We start from the raw sequence: 25,460 nt of genomic DNA, 5'->3' as shown, positions 1-25,460 counted from the left end.
ACAGACCCTGTGCGCATGCGCACAGCGTCTATTCACCATAAGCAGAGTGAGTGAAAGAGGGTCTCCCAACTGCCCTCCCCCACACACACCGCAGGACACTACAACCCGCAAGTAGGATAGCGGGACAGTCCCAGACAAACGGGACTGTCCAACCAAAATCGGGACAGTTGGATTTATACACATGGGAAATACATTTTGCCATTTGTACACCCTGTCCTGGTTCTAGGGGGGAAGGGGGGGGAGGGAGGGCTGGAGTGCACAACATATTCTAAACATAGTAAGAGGTGCTACCATGCTGAGACTTGTAGTGCCACACAGAATATAAGAGAAAATGCAGGTGCATACTCTAAACATGAAGAACACTATAATAGCAATGGATTTGGGGCATGGTTGACCCCTAGGTTGGTGTGGCTGGGCTGCTTCGTGGCATCATTATTGTAATATTTAATCTAACACTTTTCAGTACCTAAATTGCTTTTCATTAATATAACACTTTTTAACATCCTAAATACTACTACTCACCTATGTAACACTTTTAGGGTGTGTACACACGGTGAGATATTTTCTTTCGATTTTGACTATATAGTCAAAATCGAAAGAAAAGTTAGTGCAGATCGCAAGGTGAAAGTCACTTTGCGATCCCGATTCGATCCCGATGCACGGTCCCGTCAGGTCGGCATCGTAGGAAAAGATAGACTGTGCAGGCAAGTCAATCCTTGCTATATCGGTGTACTATCTAGTTCTTCTCACATGTCAATGACCTCTCACACAAGCCAAAATCTCACATAAGCCAAAATCTCACATAAGCCAAAATCTCACATAAGCCAAAATCTCACATAAGCCAAAATCGTAAGCACACATAGTCCATATCTCAAGAAAAGTTAGTCAAAATCTGTGCTATTTGGGCTCCAGGGAGTTCAAGGGAAATCGCAAATGAAAATCGGGCATAGCAAGGATCTCACTGTGTGTACACACCGTGTACACACGGTGAGATTTTTTCTTAAGATTTTGACTATATAGTCAAAATCGTAAGAAAAGTTAGTGCAGATCGCAAGGTAAAAGTCACCTTGCGATCCCGATGCGCGGTCCCGCCAGGTCGGCATCTCAAGAAAAGATAGACTGTGCAGGCAAGTCAATCCTTGCTAGATCGGTGTACTATCTAGTTCAGCTCACATGTCAATGACATCTCACATAAGCCAAAATCTCACATAAGCCAAAATCGTAAGCACACATAGTCCATATCTCAAGAAAAGTTAGTCAAAATCTGTACTATCTGGCCTCCGGGGAGTTCAAGGGAGATCGCAAGTAAAAATAGGACATAGCAAGGATCTCACCGTGTGTACACACCTTAGTTCTGAGCTGCTACTTCTTATTAATGTAACACCTTTTAACACTTAGGGGTAAATTTACTAAGATGGGAGTTCTATTCAAGATGGGATGTTGCCCATAGCAACATATCAGATTCTACTTCTCATGTATCTAGCACCTCCTAGAAGATAATACCTGGAATCTGATTGGTGCTATGGGCAACATCCCATCTAAAATAGAACTCCCATCTTAGTAAATTTACCCCTTAAACTGTTAAGGGGGGTACTCATGGAGCGATATTCTAAGCAATCTGACTAGATTGCTTAGAATTTGAGCATCATCGCTCCGTGTGTACCCCCTACAGCGATAGCAATGCGCAGCCCCGCACATCACTATCGCTGGTGCTAAATCTACCGGGTCGCTCACTTCACCTGCTGGGTGAAATGAACGCCACCCCCCCCCATCTCCCCCCGCATGCTCAGCACACATCTCTCTCGCATCGGCCTGTCTATATGGGCCTTTACTTTTCACTAGTGTGATACCTTGGGGCTGTTGGTTTGTGCTGTCCCAGGGGTCCTGTGCTCTGGAATTGAACTTAAGGAATGTTAGGGACCCACCTGATTAGGTCCCCTGGCTCTGGTAGGTGGGCCCATATTTTATATTTTAGGCCAAACATTATGCTAAGAACCTCAATTAAACTCAATGTTGAATTGTAGAGTTTATTATAATTGTTCTTATTGCCAGTGTTCTTAGTGTTTAGAGTGTGCATCTGCATTTTCTCTTTTTTTATCTGGTTCATATGAAGCCACATATTAGCCCTGATGTACAGTAGCATTAGGAGAAAATCAAGAAGAGGAGTAAAAAAAAAGTGCTACTTTGTATCTTGCTAAAAACCATGTTGCACTGCTGATGGGGCAGATTTAAAATGTGCAAATATTTAGGGGTTATTTACAAAGCATTTCTGCCCGATATTTAAAAAGGCATTGCTAGCACTAGGAAGACATGGCTACTGTAGTAAAGAAAGCATTACCTTTTTAAATACCAGGAATAAACACAATCAGTAGCACTGTGATTTTCAACCCAACGCTTCGTCATTGAACCCCTTAGACTTTGGAAGTGGTGTAACCTAGTTTCATTTCAGTATGTAAAAGCAAAGCAGACAGTGTTTTCCCTGCATGCAAAAACAATAAATGAATTTGCACCCCTTGAATTGCAACAGGAGCAAAGTGCAATCATTTATTCTACTTAAAGCAGCTGTTGCGGTAATTTAAAATTAAACCAACTTTAAATGTTTTCAAAAAAGAATAAATTAAATGAATAAATGACAGCACATAAATGCATCAAATATAATTTATAAATTGGTAATGACACATATATAAACATTGATAACTGTTTCTAATTAAAGACTCAGGGAGTACTAAACATTAATCCACAAAATGAGTTTATTATATTGTGTTACTAATCAAATTAAAATACTTGAAGTGTAAAATGCTGCAGCTGAAACAACACTTCAGCAGGAGATCGTTTTCATTGACTTCCTTCCTCCATTGATCGTATAGTAACACATCATTTAACTACTCTGGGAAAATAAACATATGCCATATTATTGTACTTTTTGTTCCAACCCTCCAACATACCATAAAATACAGCTTCTTACGTTCAGTTACAGTGAATCAGTTCTTATGCTTTGAAAGATCTTTACAAGACTCAGCTTGATTGTGATTGGCTGATGTTGATGACTTGATCCCACCTACTACAGGAGCGGGTGGTCTTCAGTATGCCGACTGACGGGATCCCGGCGCACAGTATACCGGCGCCGGGATCCCGACAGCCGGCATACCGACACTTATTCTCCCTCATGGGGGTCCACGACCCCCCTGGAGGGAGAATAAAATAGTGTGGCGCGCGTAGCGCGCCACCGTGCCCGTAGCATGTCGAGCGCAGCGAGCCCACAAGGGGCTCATTTGCGCTCGCCACACTGTCGGTAAGCCGGCGGTCGGGCTCCCGGCGCCGGTATGCTGGTCGCCGGGAGCCCGACCGCCGGCATATCGTAGTGAACCCACAGGAGCAACTGAAATGCATGACCAGTGTCACAATGCATGTCACGGGACAGTCAGCCAATCCCAAAGAGCCAGTTACTGGAAAGGTTCAATGCTGGGGAGGTCTTCAGTATGCCGGCTGTTGGGATCCCAGTGATCAGTATACCGGCGCCGGAATCCCGACACCCGGCATACCAACAATTATTCTCCCTCTTGGGGGTCCACAACCCCCCTGGAGGGAGAATAAATAGTGTGGTGTGCGTCCCCGCAGCGTGGCGAGTGGAGCGAGCCCACAAGGGGCTCATTTGCGCTAGCCCAGCTGCCGGTATGCTGGCGGTTGGGATCCCAGTACCGATATGCTGGCCGTCGGCATACCATACTACACCCCAATGCTGAGTATAAAGAAAATAAAGACTTGTTTTACTGATTTTTAAATTGTCTTTAACTATAGGATTACAATTTGAAATAATTGCTGCAAGGAATAGCTTCTTAATTACTGACCAAAAAGATTTAGATAACACTACTCAATCCTGCTCACTTAGGGGGTCATTCCGAGTAGATCGCTCGCTAGCAACTTTTAGCAGCCGCGCAAATGCATAGTCGTCGCCCACGGGGGAATGTATTTTTGCTTTGCAAGTGTGCAAACGCCTGTGCAGTTGAGCTCTGCAAAAACATTTTGTGCCGTTTCTGAGTAGCGCTGGACTTACTCAGCCCTTGCGATCACTTCAGTCTTTTTGGTGCCGGAATTGACATCAGACGTCCACCCTCCAAACGCCCGGACACGCCTGCGTTTTCCCTACCACTCCCAGAAAACGGTCTGTTGACACCCATAAACGCCCTCTACCTGTCAATCTCTTTGCGATCGGCTGTGGGAATGGATTCTTCGTTAAATCCATCGCTCAGCAACGATCCGCTTTGTACCCGTACGATGCGCGTGCGCATTGCGGTGCGTACGCATGTGCTGTAGAAACCTGATCGCTGTGCTGCGAAAATCAGCAGTGAGCGATCAACTCGGAATGACCCCCTTAGTACAGGATATAATCTTAATAACCGTGGGATGCAGCCTCAACTTCAGTACTGGTGTCTAGAGGTAGAAAAACTCTTGGAGGAACATAAAGCACCATAACCAAAACTACACCAGGGAACAACAAGGGCATCATATTTGGTAAATGGCAATCTCTATTTCCCGCTGGCAAACACTGGTCAGTATCAGGTCTTCTGGCAACCACAGTTAAAAGGCCTTACTTAGTATGTTGCATTCGAGAGTTCCATGAGTTTAGTTCCATTACCCACAGTAGCATCACTAGGGTGGGGTTGGCTGCACCGGGTGACACCCTCTGAGGAGGTGACACTAAAATAATAGAGTTGCTCTGCTATTTTGGTGTCACCCCCACATACGGTGTCACTGAGCAGCTGTGATAGAGGATTCATGCATGCGTGCGTCATCCAAATTGTGCCCGTGTGCTGTTAGAGCCTGGGGGCTGCCCAGCTGCTTCTGAAGCTCCTGGCAAGACCCCAGCAGGACGAGATGGTCAGTCACATCCTCAAAGCATAATAAATCAGGGGGCGTGACTTCACGGACACAAGGCCACGGCTGTTGTTGCGGTACTGGGGTAAATATGGCACACTGGATGGCACCCACCCAAGTCACACCCGTGATTACTCATATTGATTAGTGCCCACACTCATAGTAATTGGCATCAGTGCCTCAGTCACATGGGAATCGCTGTTACCTGTAGGGCCTTAATTTTGACTTTGGAAATAATTGAATATTTATAGATTTTAGAATCATTCACATGACATAAAATGATTTGTGTGAGTAAAATGCTTTAACAGAGTTATACATGGAATGGGATGACCAAGGTTTCAATATAGCATATTCTGTCATAGAGCACACAGTGGGCGGGATGTACTTAAGGGAAAATGTGGCAAAAAACCCCGTTTACTGGGTTTTTACTACATTTCCATATGTACAGGCTTCGGTGAGGAGGGTAATGGCAGTTTTTTTTGCATCTCCCCACAGGACCCATCCAGCACCATACACCACACACCCCAATATCCTGCTGGCAGCCTCCCGGCAGTTGCCTGTGCAGGGCCACCTAGTGCACAACGCTCCAGATTCCCCAACCTCACCTTCCTGCTGCAGGGGAGGAGGAAACAATACACACCATTGAGGCCCGTCCCTCCACTATCGCCCCCCAGGCTGCACTGTTGCATTGCTGCATTGTACACAATGCCATGATACTTCTTCACAGTGAGACAGAACTTATGGGGATCATACATCAGCAATCACCAAAAAAGCTTCACCACCTTGGTATTTTGTCCCAGATTCACCAATCCACCAATATGTGCCCATAGGTATTTTACAGAGATTTGCAGATCATTTCCATCCAAGGATTGTAAATGCTAACGGTCTGCAAATTGTATGACCATTACCATGCACCAGCAATCTACAGCCCCATTGGTCAATGAAGTGAAATTCAACATGTTGGACAAATTTATTTGCCATTTCTGATCACTTTTTGGTTGGATTCGGCAATTATGAACCTCATACATAGATTCTTTTTTACATAATCATCTGTGAAACGCAGAATTGCCCCAATGGATTGTTGATATACTGTATACAGTAGCGGCTCTTGCCACGGGCAAGCAGGACTTTTGCCTGGGACACCGCTGTCCCGGGAGCGCCGCAGCCGTGGCAAGAGCCACTACTAACTAGGATGGCGGCGGCGGTGGTTAGGGAAAGGTTCTCTCCTCGAAGGGAAACTAGACTCGCAGTGAGGTAGCGTCTAGTTTCCCTTCGCGGAGAGGACCTTTCTGTGCGGCGCTATGAGAGAGACGTCATAACGTCTCTCCCATAGATCAGAGGAGCGGCTCCGGCGGCTGAGATGGAGTGCAGTGGTCGGGAAGCAGGAACGGGGCTGGTAAGTATTTTTTATTTTTTTACTAGGGGCACAGCTACTGGTGGGCACACTAAGGGTGCCACAACTAATGGGGGCACAGCTGCAGGGGGCACAACTACTGAGGGCACAACAGCTGCAGGGGGCACAACAGCTGCAGGGGCACAACTACTGCAGGGGGCACAGCTCTACAGGGTGCACAGCTCTACAGGGGGCAAAACTACAGGGAGCAAAACTGACCACGCCCCTTTCATATGAAGCCACGGGGGGGGGGGGGCGCCAAAGGAAACTTTTGCCCTGGTCGCCACAAGGTCTAGAACCGGCCCTGACTGTATGGGCTCGAATAGTCAAACTCCCATTGAAACTATATACTGTAGAAATTCTATACATCCCTTAGTGCTTATTTTTGCAGGACTTTTACTACAGGAAAAGTTGAAGTGTTATGAGTAATGCGTGGTGTGGCCTAAAGGAAAGGATTGGGAGGTGTCATTCTGAGACTGAGAGGCATATTGATCATAGTACCCCGTCTGCCTCCCATTAATTATCTATCCAACTTACAGTGGGTTGCGGTGGGGTGTACATTTCAACATTGCATCAGTGAGAGGACAGCTAGTCCAAAAAGCAAATGTCCCCACATGCCCCAACGCCACTGATTCAGTCACTAATTAGTAGCTGTGGAATTTACACTGCCGGGTTTTGATGTGTTAGTACTTATGTGTTAAGGGGGTACACCTCTATCTGATAGGAAGGGTGGGGGCTAAAATTAATTTAACGTTCTAAATTCTCAAAATGTCCACTTCAACCATCAACCACTCTCTACAGTGTAAGGAAATGTTGGGTGTGGAAAATGAAAATGGTCGACATAAAAAAGTTAGACACCATTTCTTTTCCATTTTTGGGGTTTGTGTGGATAGTTTTGTCATCTGGGATCCCTATTTGTAGAAAGGCATCCCCTCGCGGAGTTTGTTTCACTTGCCATGCTTCGGGCTCAGTGGTTCGCTGCGCTCGCCACAAGGTTTATAGCCAACTCTGTGCTGACATGGATAGAGAAGGTATAAAAAAGTCCAAAAACATGTAAAATGTTAAAAAACCATGTGTCTACCTTTTTTATGTTGACCATTTTCATGTCGACCTTTTCACCATGTCGACCTTTTGTACTGTCTGCCTTTTTTAAGTCGACCCTTTGACCCTGTCGAGCTTATGTCTGTCTAACACAGGGGTGGGCAATTATTTCAGCTTGGGGGCCACTTAACACATTCGAGTGAATATTCAAGGGACAGATACAAAATATCCTCTCCCTCCTTGGGCACAGTTGCCAGCTCCCCTCTCTCCCTGAGCACAGTTACAAGCTCCCCTCCCTTCCTCCCTGGGCACAGTTGTCAGATCCCCTCCCTCCCTGGGCACACTTGGCATCCCCCCTCCCCCAAATACTAGGCAGAGCTAGCACCCCTGTCCCCTCTTGCCAGGCAGGTTCTGCTGCCACTGCCAGACTTACAAGCATGGATGCCCCGCAGCCGCAGTAGCTTAGTCTATTCAAGTCTTCACTTTACCACAGGGCACAGTTGCCATTTCCTCCCTCCATTGGCACAGTTACAGCTATCTCCCAAAACTCATACTGGGCTCCCCTGCCCCACTTATCTGGCAGGTCCCGCAGCCACCTGCCAGCCAAGCATGTGTACCTTAAGTGGTCTCAGATTCAGTGCTGTCCTGTAGTGTTGTGCAGTCTAGTACATTTAAACTTACTGTTGCCCACATCCACAGCCACAATCAGAATTTGGCCCCGCCCCCAACACCGCCCAGTGCCTGAAGTCACAAGGAATTCTGGTCGGCTGAACCGATGTGACCAGGATGTCCTCTGCGGCGCCCATGAGAGGCAGCTACTGTAGCGCAATGACAAGCAGCTCCGCTGGTCGGGCCACTTGTCATTGTGCACTGGTGGGAGAAAGCGAGCCGGGCTGGATCAGTTATTGGCCCGCATCCGGCCCACGGGCCGTATTTTGTCCACCCCTAGTCTAACATATGGTGTCTATCTATTGACTGTCTAACTAGACACTGTCTATCATCCGGATAGTGGAAATGTTATGCGCTCAGAGGTGGTCACAGAGAGGTGGGCTGTGCTGTGCCCCAGCAGGTGAACACATTTCCATAGGTTCTCTTATCTTGGAAAAATCTAACATGTTTTTCTTCCTCTTCTATACTATGCCCCAGTATTGTTCTGCATTCTTTTCTTTGTAAAAACCTTCCTCTACAGTAATTATGAGGTGAGTACGCAGGAAATAAGAAAGCTGACCTTTATTTATTATGTTTTCTGTCGCTTCCTAAAGTATATTGAGTAAAGTATATAAAGTACTTTGATGGCTGCACTGTGATTTACTTACAGGAATACACATATTATCCTCATGTCTGATCACTGTTCCATGACACCGGGAGATCCATACTTCTTGCGCTGTAATCATAGTAATTAGTTCTGGAACAAGATTTAATAAAATGTATACCTATATATAAATGGTGATTGCTTTAGCCGCAGATCATTTTTATTTCCAGATTAGGGGGTCTATGCACTAAGCTTTGAAGAGACATAAAGTGGAGAGAGATAAAGTAACAGCCAATCTTCTCCTAATTGCCATGTTACAGGCTGGGTTTGAAAAATGACAGAAGCTGGTTGGTTAGTACTGTATCTCCAGCCACTTTATCTATCTCCAATGCTTAGTACATACAGTAGATCCCTTAACTTGTATATCAATGTTTTCAGTCTACATTTCAATGTTCGGTGACCAGAAGTCCATCTTACCATAGCCTATCTAGCAATCTGAAAAATGGTACACTTATTTCCTGTGTGTATAAATGGTACATCGACACAATATAATCCAGTGAAACAACTGACCTTTATACCAACTATATATATATATACATAAATCCACAGCACTCACCACTTAAGTGACCACATTACTTAAATAAACAACACAGAGCTCAGAACTCACCATAATAAACTCTCTTACCATAATGAACAATGGAGTTTTGGTTCATAAATTGATCAATGCATTTAAGCTTGCAGCCCTCGACAAGGCACCCCATTTCTCCGCAAGTCCTACTCTATTACTCAGAATTATAAACCTGGTAGCTGCTATCACATCCAAATTAAACTTAATGTATGCCAACTAGTTTAGAGCTCACCTGACAACTGGCTTATAGCTTTTAAATGGTGAGACAGATGAGCTATAAACCAGTTGGCATAGAGTAGCTTAAGTTTAATTCTGATGTGATAGTAGTTACCAGATTTATAATCCCAAGTGATAGGACTTTCCCTTGACTGGAGCTTGCAAGCTTAAATGCATTGATCAGTTCGTGGACCAAAACCCCACTGTTTATTATAGTGAGCGAGTAAGTGCGTGAGTGAGTGAGTGAGTGAGTGAGTGAGTGAGTGAGTGAGTGACTGAGTGAGTATATATATATATATATATATATATTTACATCACTCTGTTAATTGGTGAAATAACAACCTTTGATAAATAGTCTCTTACATGCATGTAGTGTGAGACTAATTAGTTAATTCTATGCGGCAAGATGTACAAAATTAGAAACCCTGAAAACAGATGAGATGAAACAACAATACACTTAACACTGTAATGAAAGTTTGGCAATGATCACTAGCCACAACAAGAGGAAAGGAAGGGTGTGACATAAAGATAAAAACTAATATACCAGGCAAGACAGACAGAAATAAAATATAAAATAAAAAAAGAGAAATACTTTTGGAGTAATTAATAAGTCATCTGCACAGCCTAATTACCCGTTAGGATGGTCAGCGGGAAAATAATTATAATTAGCATACATCGTTAGAAGAATTATGATGTTTGTGACGGAGGTAGATTACTTTGGTACAAGGGACAAAAAGTCCCTATCAAACGTAGCGCTCAGTGTGCTCTATAATGGAAGAATGCCAGCATTAAGCAGACAGCAGCGAGAGTTCTCCAATATTTATCATAAAAATAACATTATTTATCATTTAGCTCTGCGTGCTTGTCCTCGCTTGTTGTGTTGATATATTCTGTGTGTAGTGCTTCAGCCGAATATCGCCAATTCCCTAAGGAAAAAAAAAAACACTCTTGTTCCATCAAAGTCTAGATCTAATATACCATAAATCTTGCAGAATAAATCTGATATAATCTACCACTTCGTACTTTGCGCTCTTGATGAACAACATTTTCAAAACTGCCTTATGAAATATTCACCCTGTTCCGTGTTTGACCATAAAGTTGTGTATGAGCTGCCCGTGCGATCAGAATAAAGTGATTGCCGTCATTCCAGCTGTAGCCATAGCTTATAAATTCCATGAAATGTGTATTTATAAATACGGTGTGGATGACATTCCATGGAATGGCAGAGAAAAATCAGAGCTCGGTAATTGTATTTATGAAATATGGCAGCTCTCGGCACAATTGCCTTGGAAAACGAATGCACAGTCATTTAAATATGTTTGCAAATTTACTCATCTCTAATTTACACTTTGCACTTAGGGTAGGATGTATCAAGTATCCCATGTACTTTTTCATATATCCTGACTCCTATCGCATGCATGCCAGTATTTGTTAATGCTGGTATGCATGATTACATACCTGCCAGTACATCTGTTCCAATAAAGAGCTGTTCCAATGGTCTGTGGGGAAAAGAAGAATGACCCTGCCGATCCCTCTCCTTTTCTCAACCCGTAAGTAAGTGCAAAGTTTTCTACTGGAAACGTCATCTGTAGATTGCATTGCCCATCGGGCAGAAGCTATGGAAGTATATGCTTTAGGAAGCTTCCTGCATACTGATTCATGGCAGCCCCATAGAATCAGTTTGGGACAGGTGTAGCACAGGGTACCATACTCTATATATTGCAGGAAACATCAGAAAACCACAGATTCCCGAAGTTTGACCACATTTTTTAGACTGACACAACCCACCCTTATAGTGTGAATATTGGATTAAAAAAAACTGCTCATTGTAAATGATAAGGATGTTAGAAGTGACTAAATAGTTCTGTAAAGAACATGTAATGTGTCATAATTTATAGTAATATTTTTGTTTTTAAACTTTTTATTATTCCTTTCACAAAAATCCCATTTTTCATAATGCTGCCTACTGACCCGGGCAATGTTTGAGCAGTTTGCAGACTGTCCAGTGCAATGAGCAGCCAGGGAGAAATCAAAGAGACCTAAAACTATGGGATACATACTGTAATGGGAATTACCATTGGAGGTATCATATGGGGGTGTCTGCTGAAGTGGGTAAGTAACATAATGGCACAATCACCCAATTACACAAATATAATTTAGAGAAACGTCAATGGGCATTTTATATATAAAATTCACTGGTCTGTTTGTTTAATTGTCTGGATTTGCATTCTGACACCCCTGCACTGATTGGGATGAAACCAATGTAAGATGGCCCAGCTGGATCCTGGCCAGGTTTAGAGGGGGTAGGGTCCCAGCAGACCTCCAGCTGGTACATGCTGTGCAGAACTTTGACCCAGAGAGTCTGTTCTGAGCCTGGATTTGGATAAAAACTTCACAGAGTGGTAACACTGGATTCCAGAAGACATACTAGGGGTTTGAGAGGTCCCGCTCTGACCTTTTGTTGGTGTACGCTGGGCAGAACTTTGACCCAGGGAGCATGTTCTGGGCCCTCCACTGGATGGATTTGGATGAAAACTTCACAGAGTGATAATAATTGATCCCAGAAGACATACTAGGGAGTTGGGGTCCTGGTTGGACCTCCCGTTGGTGTACGCCAGACAGAACTTTGGACTGGGGAGCCTGTTCTGGGTCTTCCACCGGATGGATTTGGATAAAAACTTCACAGAGTGATAACATTGGGTCCAAGAAGACATACTAAAGGGTTGAGATCCTGGTCGGACCTCCTGTTGGTGTACGCCAGACAGAATTTTGACGCAGGGAGCCTGTTCTGATCCTTCACTTGGATGGATTCGGGGGATGACTTAAATGAACTGTAATAACAACAGATAATGACAATTTTAATAATGATAGAAATAATAATTTCTGAAATAGCTAACTGAAATAACCATAAATCAATAAACTGAAATAACTGATAGAAATGGAGGTGGGAAAATAAAAAAAATGTTATGTACCCAAAAGCCTTGGAATAGCAACATTGATTACAGAAGGAAAACTTTAAACCTATCTTGCAAAGTAAAAGTGATTAGAAAACTTAACAGAAAGGAAAGCTGGGGGTCAGGGCTACTACTGTACCCCAAAAACAAAAATGATACTGTACAGCCACCTCATGGGTGTGTTGGAAGAGCTGCTAAGCTACTAATTATTTTCAAAATGTTGACAATTACATCCAACTCACTGATAACTTAATAACTTGAAGATTTAAACCAGGGCATTGTCGGGTACCTCAGCTAGTTCTAATATAAATAAAACATCCTACAAATAAATTCTGCACAAGTAGAGAGTTCTGATGTCATTATTTATATTTTATGAGTTCTCAAATCATCATTGAATAGCCTATATAAGTAAAACATATGTATTTGAAGGCATAACCCACCTCCTAGGTTCCAAAGCATCTTAGTATAAACTTTGGTATTCTACAACCTGTGTAAAGTACGGCCTCATCTAGAATACTGTGTTCAATTCTGGAGAACATATCTTCAAAAGGATATTAATACATTAGAGACTGTACAAAGAAGGGCAACTAAAATGGTGCATGGCCTACATCACAAAACTTACCCAGAAAGACTAAAAAATCTCAATATGTATAGTTTGGAGCAGAGAAGGGAAAGGGGGGACATGCTAGAATTTTTCAAATATATTAAGTGTTTTAACAAAGTCCAGGATGGTAACATTCTCCAAATGAAGAGAAGCAATAGGACACAAGGGCATGCACTGAGACTGGAGGGGAGAGGTTCAGGGGAAATTTGAGGAAAAATTACTTCACAGAAAGGGTAGTGGACAAGTGGAATAGCCTCCCATCAGAGGTGGTAGAGGCTAAGACAGTAGAGCAATTTAAACATGCATGGGATAGACATAAGGATATCCTTACAAAGAAATAAGGATCAAATAAGGTTTGAGATAAAAAAAAAATATGGTAAAAAAAGGGAGCAGACTAGATGGGCCAAGTGCTTCTTATCTGCCGTCAAATTCTATGTTTCTATAAAAGCACTCAGCCTAATGGATTCCCTGTTACTTCTAATATTCTTGTAATTTACAGTAAGAAGGGCATAATCCCATACAGCATATACAGTATATGCATTATATGCATGGCAGAAAAAGCATGTACAGATGGGTCCATTTTTATCTTGTCCTCCAATAGGATTAATTGAGACTGGGAAATCGGACTTAATCCCCTGCTGTAATGACTTAATCCCCTGATGTATTGTTCTCTGTATTGTATTGCATCTGAGAACAATAGATTAAGGGTTTATGTAAATAAACCATGGTGTGCCTAGGCGCAGCAGAGAAGCCAAGATAACCATGGATCTATCTGTATGTGCTACCTGTAACCAACTGTAGCATATTTTTCTGTACTGTCATTTAAACTAATGAATGCAAATGATATTGCTAATATCAGTTAAAGTACACGTGTACTATTTAATTCATGAACAGCCCAACATATTTAATTCATGAATCTGGGTATACTGTATGTATATATATATATATATATATATATATATATATTTATTTGTGCTGTCTCTATGCAGTCTCCAAAATATAGCATTGTTTTTATTTCTTACACATCATGAACCTGAGTCATTCCTTTACCCCTGTACGCAGTTACTACCCCCAGTACAGTACAGTACGCACTACGCAGTACACATTAATCTTCCCAAACACACAGTAATAGAGGTCTAGGCTCATAGCACGAAGAGAGGAAGTGGTAGGTGATGATTTACAGCCGGAAGGATGACGTATTTTATATACATTTGTCACATCATTCACAGTGTTTTTTATTTACTGAATACTGGATGTATAAACTTATACCACCTTCACATCGCTAAAGCGGGTCACTCCCGGAACTTCTACATAGGTTTTTCCCCGCTTCAGACCCCTTTCAGACTGGCGCCACCAACCATATTGCCGGGTTGGTGACATACACATTGATGTGTGCAGAGGTGGCAGTTGGAGATCAGGTCATCTCCAAGCACTGCCTGTCCCTATATTGCCGCCTCTCCCTACAGTATGTACGGTTCCCGGGTCACATCGCGCCGGCAAACCGTTCACACTGCACTTTAACACGGGAATAACCATTCAGTTGACATGGGAAATTGTAACACCACACCTCGACCCGGCAATATACCAGGTTATTTGTGCAATGTGAAGAAGGTATCAATTTCCAATAAGTAGTAGGTTTCACATAACTATTGTATTGCTAATTCTAACTATTTCTATTGAAAAATTAATGTGATGTGATCGGATGCAGCCTGGTCTGACTTTTTCACTGTTCTCATTTCTTTTTGAATGACTACAGTTTGTTACAGCTCAGAGACTATTCTACAACTCAGGTGAAAGGTTGTTCTCGTCCTGTGAATATTCTATTGTTCTAACTGGCATCCTTAGAATGTTTTATGTAGTGTTCTCCAACAAGGTACACGCGGAGGGCCCATATTAAATGGATTACCTATTAAAATGTGAAATATGTTACTTATTGTAGTAGCCTATAGTGTAGTAAACATGTTTTATGGGTAGCTGGGTCTGAAGAAAAATCTTGTAGTGTCGGACAACAACTAGGTACCCTATCTTATACATCTATACAGCCAGATACTAAAATACCCATGGGGTAGAATCAGACGCTTCTGGGTGAGTCTTTCTAATGCTGCTGCTAAACCGTAGGTGAAAGTCGAACCTACCAACCATAAACAAATACACAAAAGAGATAGCAGCGCTAAACATGCATAATAAAACTAAACAAATGGATGGATGATTAAATGAGCGGATAATACAGCATATACAGACCTTGAAAAAGCTGCCCAGGAGCAGCGAAACGCGTTGGTGGTATCTGCTACTTCACCCGGACTATAACAGTTGCCATTCCACCCTCCTTCTACATTTGGATCAAAGGAACTATAAGACTTTTTGGGACATTGCACTTCTACATCAGGACAGGACTCCGCTTCCATTTAAAGGCACCGTGTGACTAGTGAGGACTCTTAAAACCTATGCAAAGGTTCTTCTGCACCTCCTCGGACTGCACCTCCAGTGGTGAAAGTGCAGTAATATCTGTCCAGACTGAACTGTGGAGGGTGTAAACTCCACCAGTGGTGATTGTGATGTTTTAATAAATACCTTTTTATCCGCTCATTCACTCATCCATCCATTTACTTAATTTTATTATACTTGTTTAGCGCTGCTATCTCTTTTATCTATACTTCCAGGACTGACCACATACTGTATTAGTTTGGGGTGTGGTATGCAAGGTCGACAGTAACTAGGTCGACCACTATTGGTTGATAGTAACTAGGTCGACAGGGTCTCTAGGTCAACACGGTCTAGGTCGACAGGTCAAAAGGTCGACATTAATTTTTTATGTTTTTTTGGTGTTGTTTTCTCCGTACAGTGACCAGGAACACCCAATTAGTGCACCGTGTCACCTCGCATAGCTTGCTTCACTCGCCATACTTTGGGCAAGGTGCCTCACTGCGCTCGGCACAAGCTATCATTCCCAATCGTAGTCCGCGTGGATTGTTAAGTATGAAAAATTTCAAAAAAAGAAAAAAAATTGAAAAACTCATGTCGACCTTTTGACCTGTCGACCTAGAGACCCTGTCGACCTAGTTACTGTTGACCAATAGTGGTCGACCTAGTTACTGTCAACCTAGAGGCCGGATCCCATTAGTTTGGCCCTATTAATCTACTGATTGATAGTAAGTAGCTTAAGGGCAGTATTCTATTGCCGGTGCAGGGCAAAAATTAGATATTTAGACCAATGGTATTATCGGACTATCCAAATATAGTGCAGTACATGACCCGTTTTTGAGGCGATAACACATAGGATCCGGGATAAGTTCCCAGACCTATGTGTTATCTCAGAAAAATGGGTTTCTAAAGGTTGCTTATTGGGGATTCTGCTTTGCGTGCCTTGCATAATCTCCGATAAGTGTAGGTGGTCAGCGCTAATGGGATACCCCCCTTAACATCTTCTGTCATTGTAGTAGACTCAAGTAAAACTGCAAAGTGGAACAACCTATTCCACAGAGGTGCAAGGTACAGTACCACCAGAAATAAAAGCATTTGCAGTCCCTTATGCTTTGCTATCCCACGGTAGCATCCTGCACACTTTGTAAATTCCACATTATGGGGCAATGTACCAAACCTTCTAAAGAGTGGAGAAGGCGACAAGTGGGGAAGTTGTCCATAGCATCTAACCAGCTTCTAGCTAGCGTTCAATAAGTACATTCTATAAAATGTTAGCTATAAGCTGATTGGTTGCTATGGGATACTCCTACATTGTCCAAGGTTTGATACATTTACCCCTATGTATTTTGCAGAATTTATGGTCTGTAAACAGAGTTTGGTATACTGTACCATAGGGCAGTTGGGGTGTATTCTGTGTGGGTCACTTAAAGCCCTCTGGGTCTATTTTCTTAGCCTTGGATGAAGATAAGGTGTAGAGAGATAAAGTACAAGTCAATTAGCTCCTAACTGCCATGTTACAGACTGCGTTTAAAAAATGACAGGAGCTGATTGGTTGGTACTTTATCTACGTCCACTTTACTTCCATCCATGGCTTAATAAATAGACCCTGTCCCCAAGAGAAAAATACAACTTTTGGTACCATTAAGTTATTTACTGTACTAAAAGTCTAAAACAAATATTCTAGTTTTGAAAACTCTATCACCTCGTATTTACTTAATACATCTGGAGCACCATCTAAACTCACCGTTCACTATTTCACTCTCCTGATAGTGATGTGCCTATTTACTAGCGCTCAGCAATAACAAACATTTTCTATTGCTTGCTCCACCCAAATTAGTGATACTCAGCCCCCGGCAGGCAGCAGTAAGAGGAAACAGTCCTGCATGCATCTGCTAATGTTTTATTTTCGTTTATTTATTTTAGGGATAAAAATAAGAATTTACTTACCGATAATTCTATTTCTCGGAGTCCGTAGTGGATGCTGGGGTTCCTGAAAGGACCATGGGGAATAGCGGCTCCGCAGGAGACAGGGCACAAAAAGTAAAGCTTTACGATCAGGTGGTGTGTACTGGCTCCTCCCCCTATGACCCTCCTCCAGACTCCAGTTAGGTACTGTGCCCGGACGAGCGTACACAATAAGGGAGGAATTTTGAATCCCGGGTAAGACTCATACCAGCCACACCAATCACACCGTACAACTTGTGATCTGAACCCAGTTAACAGTATGATAACAGCAGAGCCTCTGAAAAGATGGCTCACAACAATAATAACCCGATTTTTGTAACTATGTACAAGTATTGCAGATAATCCGCACTTGGGATGGGCGCCCAGCATCCACTACGGACTCCGAGAAATAGAATTATCGGTAAGTAAATTCTTATTTTCTCTATCGTCCTAGTGGATGCTGGGGTTCCTGAAAGGACCATGGGGATTATACCAAAGCTCCCAAACGGGCGGGAGAGTGCGGATGACTCTGCAGCACCGAATGAGAGAACTCCAGGTCCTCTTTTGCCAGGGTATCAAATTTGTAGGATTTTACAAACGTGTTTGCCCCTGACTAAATAGCCGCTCGGCAAAGTTGTAAAGCCGAGACCCCTCGGGCAGCCGCCCAAGATGAGCCCACCTTCCTTGTGGAATGGGCATTTACATATTTTGGCTGTGGCAGGCCTGCCACAGAATGTGCAAGCTGAATTGTATTACACATCCAACTAGCAATAGTCTGCTTAAAAGCAAGAGCACCCAGCTTGTTGGGTGCATACAGGATAACAGCAAGTCAGTTTTCCTGACTCCAGCCGTCCTGGAACCTATATTTTCAGGGCCCTGACAACATCTAGCAACCTGGAGTCCTCCAAGTCCCTAGTAGGTGCAAGGCACCACAATAAGCTGGTTCAGGTGAAACACTGACACCACCTTAGGGAGAGAACTGGGGACGAGTCCGCAGCTCTGCCCTGTCCGAATGGACAAACAAATATGGGCTTTTTTGAGGAAAAAACCACCAATTTGACACTCGCCTGGTCCAGGCCAGGGCCAAGAGCATGGTCACTTTCCATGTGAGATGCTTCACATCCACAGATTTGACTGGTTTTAACCAATGTGATTTGAGGAATCCCAGAACTACGTTGAGATCCCACAGTGCCACTGGAGGCACAAAAGAGGGTTGTATATGCAATACTCCCTTGACAAAGTTCTGGACTTCAGGAACTGAAGCCAATTCTTTCTGGAAGAAAATTGACAGGGCCGAAATTTGAACCTTAATGGACCCCAATTTGAGGCCCATAGACACTCCTGTTTGCAGGAAATGCAGGAATCGACCGAGTTGAAATTTCTTTGTGGGGCCTTCCTGGCCTCACACCACGCAACATATTTTCGCCACATGTGGTGATAATGTTGTGCGGTCACCTCCTTTCTGGCTTTGACCAGGGTAGGAATGACCTCTTCCGGAATGCCTTTTTCCCTTAGGATCCGGCGTTCCACCGCCATGCCGACAAACGCAGCTGCGGTAAGTCTTGGAACAGACATGGTACTTGCTGAAGCAAGTCCCTTCTTAGCGGCAGAGGCCATAAGACCTCTGTAAGCATCTCTTGAAGTTCCGGGTACCAAGTCCTTCTTGGCCAATCCGGAGCCATGAGTATAGTTCTTACTCCTCTACGTCTTATAATTCTCAGCACCTTAGGTATGAGAAGCAGAGGAGGGAACACATACACCGACTGGTACACCCACGGTGTTACCAGAACGTCCACAGCTATTGCCTGAGGGTCTCTTGACCTGGCGCAATACCTGTCCCGTTTTTTGTTCAGACGGGACGCCATCATGTCCACCTTTGGTATTTCCCAACGGTTTACAATCATGTGGAAAAAACTTCCCGATGAAGTTTCCACTCTCCCGGGTGGAGGTCGTGCCTGCTGAGGAAGTCTGCTTCCCAGTTTCCATTCCCGGGATGAAACACTGCTGACAGTGCTATCACATGATTTTCCGCCCAGCGAAAAGTCCTTGCAGTTTTTGCCATTGCCCTCCTGCTTCTTGTGTCGCCCTGTCTGTTTACGTGGGCGACTGCCGTGATGTTTTTCCCACTGGATCAATACCGGCTGACCTTGAAGCAGAGGTCTTGCTAAGCTTAGAGCATTATAAATTTACCCTTAGCTCCAGTATATTTATGTGGAGAAAAGTCTCCAGACTTGATCACACTCCCTGGAAATTTTTTCCTTGTGTGACTGCTCCCCAGCCTCTCGGGCTGGCCTCCGTGGTCACCAGCATCCAATCCTGAATGCCGAATCTGCGGCCCTCTAGAAGATGAGCACTCTATAACCACCACAGGAGAGACACCCTTGTCCTTGGATATAGGGTTATCCGCTGATGCATCTGAAGATGCGATCCGGACCATTTGTCCAGCAGATCCCACTGAAAAGTTCTTGCGTGAAATCTGCCAAATGGAATTGCTTCGTAGGAAGCCACCATTTTTACCAGGACCCTTTGTGCAATGATGCACTGTTTTTAGGAGGTTCCTGACTAGCTCGGATAACTCCCTGGCTTTCTCTTCCGGGAGAAACACCTTTTTCTGGACTGTGTCCAGAATCATCCCTAGGCACAGCAGAGGTGTCGTCGGGATCAGCTGTGATTTTGGAATATTTAGAATCCAGCCGTGCTGTTGTAGCAGTATCCGAGATAGTGCTACTCCGCCAACTGTTCCCTGGACTATGCCCTTATCAGGAGATCGTCCAAGTAAGGGATAATTAAGACGCCTTTTCTTCGAAGAAGAATCATCATTTCGGCCATTACCTTGGTAAAGACCCGGGGTGCCGTGGACAATCCAAACGGCAGCGTCTGAAACTGATAGTGACAGTTCTGCACCACGAACCTGAGGTACCCTTAGTGAGAAGGGCAAATTTGGGACATAGAGGTAAGCATCCCTGATGTCCCGGGACACTATATAGTCCCCTTCTGGTTCGTTATCACTGCTCTGAGTGACTCCATCTTGATTTGAACCTTTGTAAGTGTTCAAAATTTTTTAGATTTAGAATAAGTCTCACCTAGCCTTCTGGCTTCAGTACCACAATATAGTGTGGAATAATACCCCTTTTCTTGTAGTAGGAGGGGTAATTTAATTATCACCTGCTGGGAATACAGCTTGTGAATTTTTTTTTTTTTTTTTCCCTTCCCATACTGCCTCCTTGTCGGAGGGAGACCTTGGTAAAGCAGACTTCAGGAGCCTGCGAAGGGGAAACGTCTCGACATTCCAATCTGTACCCCTGGGATACTACTTGTAGGATCCAGGGGTCCTGTACGGTCTCAGCGCCATGCTGAGAACTTGTCAGAAGCGGTGGAACGCTTCTGTTCCTGGGAATGGGCTGCCTGCTGCAGTCTTCTTCCCTTTCCTCTATCCCTGGGCAGATATGATCTTATAGGGACGAAAGGACTGAAGGCTGAAAAGACGGTGTCTTTTTCTGCAGAGATGTGACTTAGGGTAAAAACGGTGGATTTTCCAGCAGTTGCCGTGGCCACCAGGTCCGATGGACCGACCCCAAATAACTCCTCTTCCTTTATACGGCAATACACCTTTGTGCCGTTTGGAATCTGCATCACCTGACCACTGTCGTGTCCATAACCATCTTCTGGCAGATATGGACATCGCATTTACTCTTGATGCCAGAGTGCAAATATCCCTCTGTGCATCTCGCATATATAGAAATGCATCCTTTAAATGCTCTATAGTCAATAAAATACTGTCCCTGTCAAGGGTATCAATATTTTTAGTCAGGGAATCCGACCAAGCCACCCCAGCTCTGCACATCCAGGCTGAGGCGATCGCTGGTCGCAGTATAACACCAGTATGTGTGTATATACTTTTTATGATATTTTCCAGCCTCCTGTCAGCTGGTCCTTGAGGACGGCCCTATCTATGGACGGTACCGCCACTTGTTTTGATAAGCGTGTGAGCGCCTTATCCACCCTAAGGGGTGTTTCCCAACGCGCCCTAACTTCTGGCGGGAAAGGGTATACCGCCCATAATTTTCTATCGGGGGGAACCCACGCATCATCACACACTTTATTTAATTTATCTGATTCAGGAAAAACTACGGTAGTTTTTTCACATCCCACATAATACCCTCTTTTGTGGTACTTGTAGTATCAGAAATATGTAACACCTCCTTCATTGCCCTTAACGTGTGGCCCTAATAAGGAATACGTTTGTTTATTCACCGTCGACACTGGATTCAGTGTCCCTGTCTGTGTCTGTGTCGACCGACTAAAGTAAACGGGCGTTTTAAAAACCCCTGACGGTGTTTTTGAGACGTCTGGACCGGTACTAATTGTTTGTCGGCCGTCTCATGTCGTCAACCGACCTTGCAGCGTGTTGACATTATCACGTAATTCCCTAAATAAGCCATCCATTCCGGTGTCGACTCTCTAGAGAGTGACATCACCATTACAGGCAATTGCTCCGCCTCCTCACCAACATCGTCCTCATACATGTCGACACACACGTACCGACACACAGCACACACACAGGGAATGCTCTGATAGAGGACAGGACCCACCAGCCCTTTGGAGAGACAGAGGGAGAGTTTGCCAGCACACACCAAAAACGCTATAATTATATAGGGACAACCTTATATAAGTGTTTTCCCTTATAGCATCTTTTTTTTTTATATATTTCTCACGCCAAATTAATGCCCCCCCTCTCTGTTTTAACCCTGTTTCTGTAGTGCAGTGCAGGGGAGAGCCTGGGAGCCTTCCCTCCAGCCTTTCTGTGAGGGAAAATGGCGCTGTGTGCTGAGGAGATAGGCCCCGCCCCTTTTTCGGCGGCCTCGTCTCCCGCTCTTAACGGATTCTGGCAGGGGTTAAATATCTCCATATAGCCTCCGGAGGCTATATGTGAGGTATTTTTAGCCAAAATAGGTTTTCATTTGCCTCCCAGGGCGCCCCCCTCCCAGCGCCCTGCACCCTCAGTGACTGCCGTGTGAAGTGTGCTGAGAGGAAAATGGCGCACAGCTGCAGTGCTGTGCGCTACCTTTAGAAGACTGAGGAGTCTTCTGCCGCCGATTCTGGACCTCTTCTTATTTCAGCATCTGCAAGGGGGCCGGCGGCAAGGCTCCGGTGACCATCCAGGCTGTACCTGTGATCGTCCCTCTGGAGCTGATGTCCAGTAGCCAAGAAGCCAATCCATCCTGCACGCAGGTGAGTTCACTTCTTCTCCCCTAAGTCCCTCGTTGCAGTGATCCTGTTGCCAGCAGGACTCACTGTAAAATAAAAAACCTAAGCTAAACTTTTCTAAGCAGCTCTTTAGGAGAGCCACCTAGATTGCACCCTTCACGGCCGGGCACAAAAATCTAACTGGAGTCTGGAGGAGGGTCATAGGGGGAGGAGCCAGTACACACCACCTGATCGTAAAGCTTTACTTTTTGTTAGAGATGAGCGCCTGAAATTTTTCGGGTTTTGTGTTTTGGTTTTGGGTTCGGTTCCGCGGCCGTGTTTTGGGTTCGAACGCGTTTTGGCAAAACCTCACCGAATTTTTTTTGTCGGATTCGGGTGTGTTTTGGATTCGGGTGTTTTTTTCAAAAAACACTAAAAAACAGCTTAAATCATAGAATTTGGGGGTCATTTTGATCCCAAAGTATTATTAACCTCAAAAACCATAATTTACACTCATTTTCAGTCTATTCTGAATACCTCACACCTCACAATATTATTTTTAGTCCTAAAATTTGCACCGAGGTCGCTGTGTGAGTAAGATAAGCGACCCTAGTGGCCGACACAAACACCGGGCCCATCTAGGAGTGGCACTGCAGTGTCACGCAGGATGTCCCTTCCAAAAAACCCTCCCCAAACAGCACATGACGCAAAGAAAAAAAGAGGCGCAATGAGGTAGCTGTGTGAGTAAGATTAGCGACCCTAGTGGCCGACACAAACACCGGGCCCATCTAGGAGTGGCACTGCAGTGTCACGCAGGATGGCCCTTCCAAAAAACCCTCCCCAAACAGCACATGACGCAAAGAAAAAAAGAGGCGCAATGAGGTAGCTGACTGTGTGAGTAAGATTAGCGACCCTAGTGGCCGACACAAACACCGGGCACATCTAGGAGTGGCACTGCAGTGTCACGCAGGATGTCCCTTCCAAAAAACCCTCCCCAAACAGCACATGACGCAAAGAAAAAAAGAGGCGCAATGAGGTAGCTGTGTGAGTAAGATTAGCGACCCTAGTGGCCGACACAAACACCGGGCCCATCTAGGAGTGGCACTGCAGTGTCACGCAGGGTGTCCCTTCCAAAAAACCCACCCCAATCAGCACATGATGCAAAGAAAAAGAAAAGAAAAAAGAGGTGCAAGATGGAATTATCCTTGGGCCCTCCCACCCACCCTTATGTTGTATAAACAAAACAGGACATGCACACTTTAACCAACCCATCATTTCAGTGACAGGGTCTGCCACACGACTGTGACTGATATGACGGGTTGGTTTGGACCCCCCCCAAAAAAGAAGCAATTAATCTCTCCTTGCACAAACTGGCTCTACAGAGGCAAGATGTCCACCTCATCTTCACCCTCCGATATATCACCGTGTACATCCCCCTCCTCACAGATTATCAATTCGTCCCCACTGGAATCCACCATCTCAGCTCCCTGTGTACTTTGTGGAGGCAATTGCTGCTGGTCAATGTCTCCGCGGAGGAATTGATTATAATTCATTTTAATGAACATCATCTTCTCCACATTTTCTGGATGTAACCTCGTACGCCGATTGCTGACAAGGTGAGCGGCGGCACTAAACACTCTTTCGGAGTACACACTTGTGGGAGGGCAACTTAGGTAGAATAAAGCCAGTTTGTGCAAGGGCCTCCAAATTGCCTCTTTTTCCTGCCAGTATAAGTACGGACTGTGTGACGTGCCTACTTGGATGCGGTCACTCATATAATCCTCCACCATTCTATCAATGTTGAGAGAATCATATGCAGTGACAGTAGACGACATGTCCGTAATCGTTGTCAGGTCCTTCAGTCCGGACCAGATGTCAGCATCAGCAGTCGCTCCAGACTGCCCTGCATCACCGCCAGCGGGTGGGCTCGGAATTCTGAGCCTTTTCCTCGCACCCCCAGTTGCGGGAGAATGTGAAGGAGGAGATGTTGACAGGTCGCGTTCCGCTTGACTTGACAATTTTGTCACCAGCAGGTCTTTCAACCCCAGCAGACCTGTGTCTGCCGGAAAGAGAGATCCAAGGTAGGCTTTAAATCTAGGATCGAGCACGGTGGCCAAAATGTAGTGCTCTGATTTCAACAGATTGACCACCCGTGAATCCTTGTTAAGCGAATTAAGGGCTGCATCCACAAGTCCCACATGCCTAGCGGAATCGCTCCGTGTTAGCTCCTCCTTCAATGCCTCCAGCTTCTTCTGCAAAAGCCTGATGAGGGGAATGACCTGACTCAGGCTGGCAGTGTCTGAACTGACTTCACGTGTGGCAAGTTCAAAGGGCATCAGAACCTTGCACAACGTTGAAATCATTCTCCACTGCACTTGAGACAGGTGCATTCCACCTACTATATCGTGCTCAATTGTATAGGCTTGAATGGCCTTTTGCTGCTCCTCCAACCTCTGAAGCATATAGAGGGTTGAATTCCACCTCGTTACCACTTCTTGCTTCAGATGATGGCAGGGCAGGTTCAGTAGTTTTTGGTGGTGCTCCAGTTTTCTGTACGTGGTGCCTGTACGCCGAAAGTGTCCCGCAATTCTTCTGGCCACCGACAGCATCTCTTGCACGCCCCTGTCGTTTTTTAAAAAATTCTGCACCACCAAATTCAAGGTATGTGCAAAACATGGGACGTGCTGGAATTGGCCCAGATTTAATGCACACACAATATTGCTGGCGTTGTCCGATGCCACAAATCCACAGGAGAGTCCAATTGGGGTAAGCCATTCCGCGATGATCTTCCTCAGTTGCCGTAAGAGGTTTTCAGCTGTGTGCGTATTCTGGAAAGCGGTGATACAAAGCGTAGCCTGCCTAGGAAAGAGTTGGCGTTTGCGAGATGCTGCTACTGGTGCCGCCGCTGCTGTTCTTGCGGCGGGAGTCCATACATCTACCCAGTG

At 44.7% G+C, this 25,460-nt stretch overlaps 1 protein-coding gene and 1 long non-coding RNA gene across 2 annotated transcripts in view; one reads left to right on the top strand and one right to left on the bottom strand.

Annotated features, from left to right (window-relative positions):
- The window catches only part of LOC134965929 (C3a anaphylatoxin chemotactic receptor-like), a 204,693-nt gene that overhangs the window by 4,330 nt on the left and 174,903 nt on the right, over nucleotides 1–25,460 (top strand). The gene's annotated exons all lie outside the window — the stretch shown is intronic.
- The window catches only part of LOC134965928 (uncharacterized), a 39,105-nt gene continuing 21,361 nt past the window's right edge, over nucleotides 7,717–25,460 (bottom strand). Inside the window, exons 2-3 of the long non-coding RNA XR_010188545.1 lie at nucleotides 10,864–12,236; nucleotides 7,717–10,331 (exon numbers count right to left, since the gene is read on the bottom strand). This is a non-coding gene — a long non-coding RNA (uncharacterized LOC134965928). The remainder of the gene's footprint in view (nucleotides 10,332–10,863; nucleotides 12,237–25,460) is intronic.

This window comes from Pseudophryne corroboree, chromosome 10 (assembly GCF_028390025.1).
Source record: "Pseudophryne corroboree isolate aPseCor3 chromosome 10, aPseCor3.hap2, whole genome shotgun sequence".
Classification (NCBI taxonomy): Eukaryota; Metazoa; Chordata; class Amphibia; order Anura; family Myobatrachidae; genus Pseudophryne; species Pseudophryne corroboree.
This window is presented reverse-complemented; position numbering and strand designations above follow the sequence as displayed.